Source organism: Lethenteron reissneri, chromosome 9 (genome assembly GCF_015708825.2).
Source record: "Lethenteron reissneri isolate LAM-NWPU_2019-01 chromosome 9, ASM1570882v1, whole genome shotgun sequence".
In the NCBI taxonomy this organism is placed as follows: Eukaryota; Metazoa; Chordata; class Hyperoartia; order Petromyzontiformes; family Petromyzontidae; genus Lethenteron; species Lethenteron reissneri.
This window is the reverse complement of record NC_083787.1, coordinates 10615254-10623700: the sequence shown is the minus strand read 5'-3', so window position 1 is coordinate 10623700 and position 8447 is coordinate 10615254. Positions and strand designations below refer to the sequence as shown.

Here is an 8447-nt window from a genome sequence, read left to right as displayed (position 1 = left end):
ACCTTGAAAAGGCATCTGACAGGGTCCCCCACGACCTCATCTGGCACTCGCTTCGATCCCATGGAGTCCCTGAAACCTACGTGCATTGGGTGCAACTCCTATACAAGAACGTCACCAGTGCAGTCAGGTGCGCAGTGGGCATATCACCGCCATTTCCCATCAGCGTTGGAGTGCACCAAAGATCGGCCCTGTCACCACTCCTGTTTATCCTGTGCATGGACATGATCACTGCTGACCTGCACACGCCCCTGCCATGGTCAATTCTATATGCGGATGACGTCCTACTCTCAGATGAAGAGAGAGGAGATGTGGAAAGACAAACGCGCCTGTGGAAGGAACGTTTGGACGAAAATGGAATGAGGTTCAACATCAAAAAGACGGAGTATATGGAGTGTGGCACCCAAACCGACGGCACCATCAGCATTGACGGAGAAGATCTGAAGAAAGTGACGGACTTTAAGTACCTGGGCGCCACCATCAGCTCAGATGGAAGCATCACGACTGATGTGAGGTCACGAGTCAATGCGACATGGATGAAGTGGAGGCAAGTCACCGGAGTCCTCTGTGATCGGAAAATGCCGGATAGGCTGAAGGGAAAAATGTACAAGATCATCGTCCGACCAGTGGCACTCTATGGATCCGAGTGCTGGCCAGCCACAACTGTACACGAACAAGCCCTCCATACCATGGAGATGAGGATGCTCAGATGGAGCCTTGGACTGACTCGATGGGATCGTGTCATGAACGAAGACGTTCGGAAGCGACTTGGTGTGGCCCCCAGTGCGGACAAGATGCTTGAGGCAAGGCTTCGGTGGTACGGCCATGTGATGCGAAGTGAAGAGTCATCAGTGGCCAAGACTGCCATGCGTATTGAGCCAGAGGGACGCCGTCCACGCGGACGTCCGAAGAAGCGATGGATGGATCGAATAAAGGAAGACATGAAGACGGTCAACGCATCCCCCGAAGATGCCCTGGACCGAGCCAAATGGAGAAGACAATGCCGAAAAGCGGACCCTGTGCCACAGCGGGAACAACGCTAGGAAGAAGAAGAAGTACTACTATTAATGTAGTACATCACGATAAGAGGTAGACTTAGGTGCTACTAATCTTGATTTGAAGCTTTCGTGACTACAGTAATCCATACCCTTTGGTTATTTCAGTAAAGTTACGTACGTGACTTGAGTTAGGTGCTACTCTTTATACTTTTAGAACTGTATTTCAGGTTCATGTGTCAAAAACAAATTGCTCATACACTACACTAAATTAAAAGGGGTAAATACATCACTTCATTCCGTCCCTGATAATGTCTCGACGTTTTCACTGGATGGCCTACTTCAGAATGAGTAAACTTAAATCGATATTAACACAATACATTACTGTATTATTATTAAATTCGGTATCACGCTGGCAAGTACGAGGTCTTCATAGTCGCATTGGAACAATTACCTTGTTAGGAAATTGAATTTGAAAATGACTGAAGAAGAAGCAAAATCCTTCAGCTTACATGCCAAAGTGAACGTAACTGAACGATACCATTAATATAAAATAAGAAATTACCCCAACACCTATAACTAGCCCAACCCCTATCACTACCCCAACCCCTATATTAACTCCTGTAGCTACCCCTCCTTAACCACTCACACCTGTCCTACCATAACTACAACAGCCCCTTTATTAACCCATCATCTTATATTATAATTGTTGTAAAGCACTTTGTAATAAGCCAAAATATAAATCTATATATAATAGGATCAATTGGAAGACCTTGAGCCAGACTGTTACCATCGAAAGACCTCGAAGGTGCGGTGTCGTCTCCAACAACTGCAGGAACTGGAAGAAGGAAGCGATGGCGATGCGCGTGGTTAAATAAACGCCACTGGCGACATCAACGATGTCATTCCCCTTCTTCATGAGTAACCGCATTCCAGTGGCGTCACGGCGGTAGCGTTCTTGTCTATCGCGCCTGAAGTCTGTGCATAACATCGGCTCTGTAATGATTATTCTCCACCCCCCACACCCCGTCACGATTTTTGGTCCCCATTCAATTTGATGATTCTGATAACGATCATCTTATGATGATGAACACGATCCTGGTGGTTGAAATGTACGTTGAACTTCTTTCGCACCGTGCGCAGCCAACCGCGCGAGTCGGAGGTGCGGGGAAGGACAACAAACTAAACACAAAACGCATTTCTAAATAAATGAGTGTTCAATCTACATTTAACAGTGAAGAGCTTCAGCGGCTTCCTGATATCGGAAGAAAGAGTGCTCCAGACGGCCACACAAGCGGATCTGAAAGTGCGCGATGCAGTGACCGTCTTTGTTTGATGGCTATCCAAAAGCCACTGCGAGGATGAGCGGAGTTCTCGTGATGGTTTACGCTCCTTGACGAGATCAGCAAGGAATTTGTGATATATTTGTGGCAAGCACTTTGTGTGTCATGATGATAATGATGATGATGAACACGTTCATGATAGTTCACTCGATCACGATCATGGTGGTACCACTCTCGATGCTGATGATGGTGGTTGACTCATGATGTTGATGATGGTGGTGATGTTGAAGTCTCAGGGCTCGCACTGGAAGGTGGCTCCCCCGTGCACCTGCGGCAGCTCCGTGCAGTCGAGGCTCGCGATCAGCGTGAGCTCCCCGCGGCGCTTGGGAACCACGGGCACGCGCGTGTAGCCGTGCCCCTCCACGTTGCTGCGCCGAGACAGACACAAAGACAAAGGTCCCCTGTATAGCCTACAGCAAACTGTTGGGGCAAGTACTGCGAGCACCTGTTAAGGCCGGGACAGGCACAAGAACGGGTGGGGTGGGCAGCACGTCTGACCGGCTATTGTACCCCCAGTGCTGAAGCTTGCACACACCGCCTCAGTCAATTGAGGCTGAATCGACCTAGGGGAGGCCCAGAACTGGGTCGCGGGTGCATAACAAATCACACTCACCGCTACACTATCGTGAAGCGAGAGACACATACAGGCACGTGTTATCATCATCATCATCAGCAGAAGCGTGAGCATCAGGTATAATTGTCACTAAACACATAAACAGTATTGTGGGATTGCATTAGTAGTGGTGCATACGCACGCAAAAATTTTAACTCTCAATCGTCAATAACATCCTGGACTTAAAAAGAAAATTATATAATAACTGACGTTTCGGGCGATGATCCGTCTTCATAGCAAATGTGTTTGGTTCAATCGATAACACGTGTGTTATGAACAAGGGTAGTTGCCCGAAACATCGTCTATTTCCATTTGATCTTGTTATGATCGTGAACTTGTGACGACGGCACCATACCCGACAAGTATGTTGCCCGGCGCGGGCACGCCGGCTCCCTCTACGCGGACGCGCACGCGGTGCAGGGCGCGTGCCACGGGGTTCGTGAAGCAGAGCTCGGAGATGAGATCGCGACCCACGTGGGTCCCCTCCATCACCTGTGGGGGGATATCACACCATCTACCACTGCACCATTATCAGGCAATCACAAGCACAGCTTCTAGCATGAAACCACTATCATCATCTTGACACTATCATCGAGCATCGCACTATTATCACACCATCACACAAACACAGCTTCGAACATCACATTACCACCATCATCATGATGACACTTTCATGTAACTTCGCATTTTCATCATCACACCATCAATTACCACCACACCATTATCATGCCATCATCATCACACCATCATTAAACCATCATGCCATCGCAAACACACCTCCGTTAAGCACTGGTGTCTACGTACATTGCGAAATAAGTTCAACATACATCTAACATCACAGCATCATCTAACATTATACCATCATCATGCCATTATAAACACACCACCACCTACCATCGCACCACTGTGTCGGGTGGAGGAGGATTTATGATACCCAAAATAAATTTTGAGACGTATAGTTGTTGCTGCTGTTGTTATTGTTGATGCTGTTGTAATGTGCCACTCACGTGCAAGCGTGGGGAGCGCACACGGGTCACGTGCACGCGCGCGATCTCGGCGCCATGTCGAGCACCGGCGCACACGCCACCAGCACGAGTGCGAAGTGGTCCACGGCCAGGTGCAGGTACGCGCTCGCAGGCTCGCGCACCAGAACGCGCCGCTCTGTGCCGGACAACAAAGACAAACATCCCCTCGTAGATCCTTCAAACAGACTGTTGGGGCAAGTGCAGTTAGCAAGCATCTATGAAGGCCGGGACGGTACATAAACACGCATGCACACATGTGCACTTAACTATAATACTCATATAATTGCCCTCATTCTCTCCCTCCCCATCTCCATCCTTCCGTCTCACCCTCGTGCGGTCCCAGCTCCAGGATGGGCCTCCTCCTCCTCAAACCTGCCCAGGTTGACGCCCGTGTAAGTGGCCTCGTGGCCCGCACACTCACGCGGTGTCACGTGCTTGTTTTCGCCACGCGCACCTCGGCCGATAAATCCCAGCCCAGTGCAGTCTCCTCAAGAACTGGCACTGTCACCTCGGGGGGTAGTGGGTCCCCACCTGGGTCCCTGCCCATTGGGGCCCCAATAGGGTCCCCGTCGGGGGATACAATCAGGTACTAATCGGAGTTTACAATGGAGCGTACATCCAGAGCCCTGCCAATATCCGCTGCGTCTCCTGCCCTCTCGACCCCGCCAGGACGCCGCTCGCTTTGTTCCCCCAGGAGGACCCTGTCCCTCCTGTCTCCACCTCGTGGGGTCGCCTCTCTGCACTCCCGCGCTTCAGCAGGCTGAGTGCTTACACCACCACGCGGCGCTCCTCCTCGGAAACTGTGGGGGTGGACGAAGGTGGGTGGAGAGGGGCATCATCATTGTCAGCAGCAGATGCAGAATCATTATTATTCCAGCAGCTACAGCAATAGTCGCAGCATCGTAATCATCATCTAAAGTACCACTACTTAGCAGGAGCACTATCATCACCATCTTCAACTTCCCCAGCCATCACCAGATTGATAGTTCCCTACCATCACCATGCGTAAAGACATTAGCATTATCATCACTATCTCCTGCATATCCTAATCTCAATATAAGTATCGTTAAACATTATAATCAACATCATATCGATGATTGCACACTTGTAAATTGTTCTAGTTGTATTCAATAAATATCAGTCAACATTTGCATCACTAGAACATTCCGCGCCACTGACCCATTCCCCGCTGCCCTTCTCCATCCTCCCCTTGCTCCTTGGCCCCTGACCATCTGCCCACTTCCCCCCTGCTGCCCGGGCTCATGGTTACCCGCAGAGGGTTTGTATTTGGCTGTGATATCGAGGCTGCAATACATATCCACGTGATAAGCCACTTCGTTGAGCTATCATTTGTGATTGCCAGGTAGCTTCTGAGAAACACCTATATAGCTCATTGAGCTTTACCGAGTAAAATAAAAAAATGTTAAGTTTTTGTTAATCTGATGGGGAGGTACCACACGAACCACGACCACCGCCATCATCATGACCACTGTCAGGCTTCGTAGAGCAGGGTGCGTGTTTGTTGTCATCGTCTACGAGAGCTGCACGTGGCAAACCGGGGGCGCTGTCGCATGGCTCGGCGATTGCGCACTCGCTGAATGAACCTAGCAAGGGCCACGTGGTCAGCAAACGGGCAGTACAGCAACATGAACCCTTGCATAGTGCCCCGCTTCCCACGCCTGCAACCAACCCGCACCGACCAGCGTGAAGTATGGTCAACGATCCACTAGGTCGTGGCGGTGAGGAGGTCCCTATACAGCAACGGATTCGTGAAAGGGCGTGGACGCACATGCATCGTCCCACGTGATACCACCTCCGGGGCATGCCTCGCGACGCTCAGGTGAGCGTTACCTGCGCTCGCTTCCTGCGGGATAGCATCAACCGCCTGCCAGCCATCATGTCCCGATGGGAAGTCGGGTCTCTTCATTCGCGCCTCTTCATTCGTGCGTCGCTCCACGATTGGAAGTTCCTGGCACAGATGCGCGAGGTGGATGAATTGCAGTCCTGTCTGTGAGTGTGTGGGTTTATAAAGCTGCACTATGATGAATCCAATGACCCGATTCCCGCTTACGGCCACCATCACCAGTGGCGATAATCTGAACCGGTCCTGTATCTCCAGAGGTCGGCTTTAAATGAGTATCTGGTGCAATGTGAACACATTGCAACTCGAGTGACAAAGGCGGCCGAGGATGGTCCCGGCCAAGCACACAGAACACGTGTGAAACATAGAGATCATGCGTGAACCACGTGCAGATCATTCAGAAAGCCGGCAAATATGTTGTTTGATGTCACATATGGATCGTGTGTAGAACGCATACCGATCATACATAAGAAACAAACACCCAGGTAATGTATGAAACACACTCGTATGCTGTTGTAGGATACGTTGGTTCAGCAGGCGTATAGGGTGATTGATTACAATGTTAGTTTTTTTTCAATGGCGATAAAGAATCTTGTTCATTCATTTGCTGTCCACCTGTACACTCATTCATTCATGCGCTATCATATTCATCTGTGCATCTGTCAATCCACAAGGTACCTGCTATGATTACAGCAGTGATACTGACTGTGGTGGTAGCTGGTATGATTACAGCAGTGCATACAGTGGTGGTAGCTGCTTTAACTACAGCAGTGCATACTGTGGTGTAACCTGCTATGATTACAGCAGGGCAAGCGACAGTGGTGGTACCTTGTATGAATAAAGCAGTGCATACCGACTTTGGTGGTACCTGCTTTCACTGCAGCTGTGTATACTGTGGTGGTACCTGATATGATTACAGCTGTGTATACTGACTGTAGTGGTACCTGGTATGATTACAGCAGTGTATACTGACTGTGGTGGTACCTGGTTTCACTACAGCAGTGTATAGTGACTGTGGTGGATACCTGCTAGCACTACAGTAGTACATGCTGACTGTATAGCAGTATATATCGAATCTATAGCACAAAGTAGTAAGCAGACAGAGTGCCGAAGTGAGGCCTAGTCCCGTGCAGAGCCCCGGCCTCGCCTAGATTTCCCAGCCCGCCGAGGTGCGACCTTGGCAGGCTGGACCGCTCCCCCCGGCCGCGCTACAATAATGGCATGTACGCGCTAGAAGAAGAATATGTAGGGGCTCTATAGTAGTTTCAGGACGCATTGGGGTATCATTGGGGTGGGGTGAAGAGGACATCGCACTGTGAATAACTTACGTGTTCCGTGTGTTTTTGCTGCATGTTTAAGGCAAATTAAAATTTGCGCCGATCGTGTGCGCGTTGCTAGGGGCAACCCATGTGAGCAGTGCCAAGTGTAATTACACAAATGCTTATAGTACTAATGTGTGCGACTTACGTCTTGTATCTATTCTAACCTATAAACGTCACTTTTTGTCTGTCCGTCTGTCCCTCTGCGTACGCTCGTTTGCGAGGGATTTGGCGCTCGGGCCGTGGGGTTTAGGAAGAAATATTTTGCAGATGGGCACGCCCCCGGCCCCGCGGTGAATGTAGGCATTTCCGATTTTTCGTCCGTCGCCTTTAAATCGGTCCGATTATCGATTTTGTGCGATTTCTAGGGTCGGTAGATAATACAATTATAGCGATTAGACAGTATTTTTGTAGCGCGGGGGGGGGGGGGAGGTGGCGGCCCAGCCCCTAGCCTCGGCCGGGCGATCTAGGCGAGGCCGGAGGCTCTGCACGGTACTAGGCCTCGACACGCCACACGTCTCAGGCGACGACTTTGTGTTATAAACTCGATATACCCAGCGGTGCCCGGGGGGAAAATACATTTAAAATCTTCTGAAAACTTTAAAACATTACATACCAATGAAAATACAACTGTGCAATTACTTTTAAACCCGACGCGCCAAGAATCGATTCTCTGAATCGCGCGAAGGAATCGATGGTTGTAGATTCATTTAGAATCGCCCTCTTCCCGTTTAAAATAAGTTGATTATAGAGTCGATATAAACTGCTACGAATGGGAAATATCCGGCGTTGACCGAGGCAAAAATATTATTAAAAATTCCTGAAAACTTTCAAACATAACATGGTCAGGGTGAATGGTGAGGGTGAGTGGTGAGCGGTGAGGGTGAGTGGTTGTTGTGAGGGTGAGTGGCAGTTGTGAGTGGTGATGGGTGAGTGGTGAGCGGTGAGGGGTGAGTGGTGAGCGTGAGTGGTGAGGGTGAGTGGTGGTGGTGAGTGGTGAGGGTGCGTGGTGAGGGTGAGTGGTGACGATGAGTGGTGAGAGAGTGGTTAGTTTTGAGGGTGAGTGGTGAGGGTGAGTGGTGAGGTTGAGTGGTGAGGGTTAGTGGAGAGTGGTGGGTGGTGATTGGTCAGTGCTGATTGGTCAGGATGAATGGTGAGTAGTGAGGGTGAGGTTGAGTGGTGAGGGTGAGTGGTGAGGGTGAGTCGTGGTTGTGACGGTGAGTGGTGAGGGCGAGTGTTGAGGGTGAGTGGTGAGGCTGAATGGTGAGGGTGAATGGTGAGAGTGAGTGGTGAG

The 8447-nt window shown here is 50.1% G+C and overlaps 1 long non-coding RNA gene across 1 annotated transcript; it reads right to left on the bottom strand.

Annotated features, from left to right (window-relative positions):
* Window positions 1-1627: 1627 nt before the first annotated feature.
* On the bottom strand, window positions 1628-7363 carry LOC133340295 (uncharacterized). The gene is made up of 6 exons (XR_009754865.1): window positions 7163-7363; window positions 5825-5942; window positions 4590-4773; window positions 3956-4109; window positions 3304-3440; window positions 1628-2703 (listed from the first exon to the last, which is right to left on the bottom strand). It is a non-coding gene; the product is annotated as an uncharacterized LOC133340295 (long non-coding RNA).
* Window positions 7364-8447: the final 1084 nt, after the last annotated feature.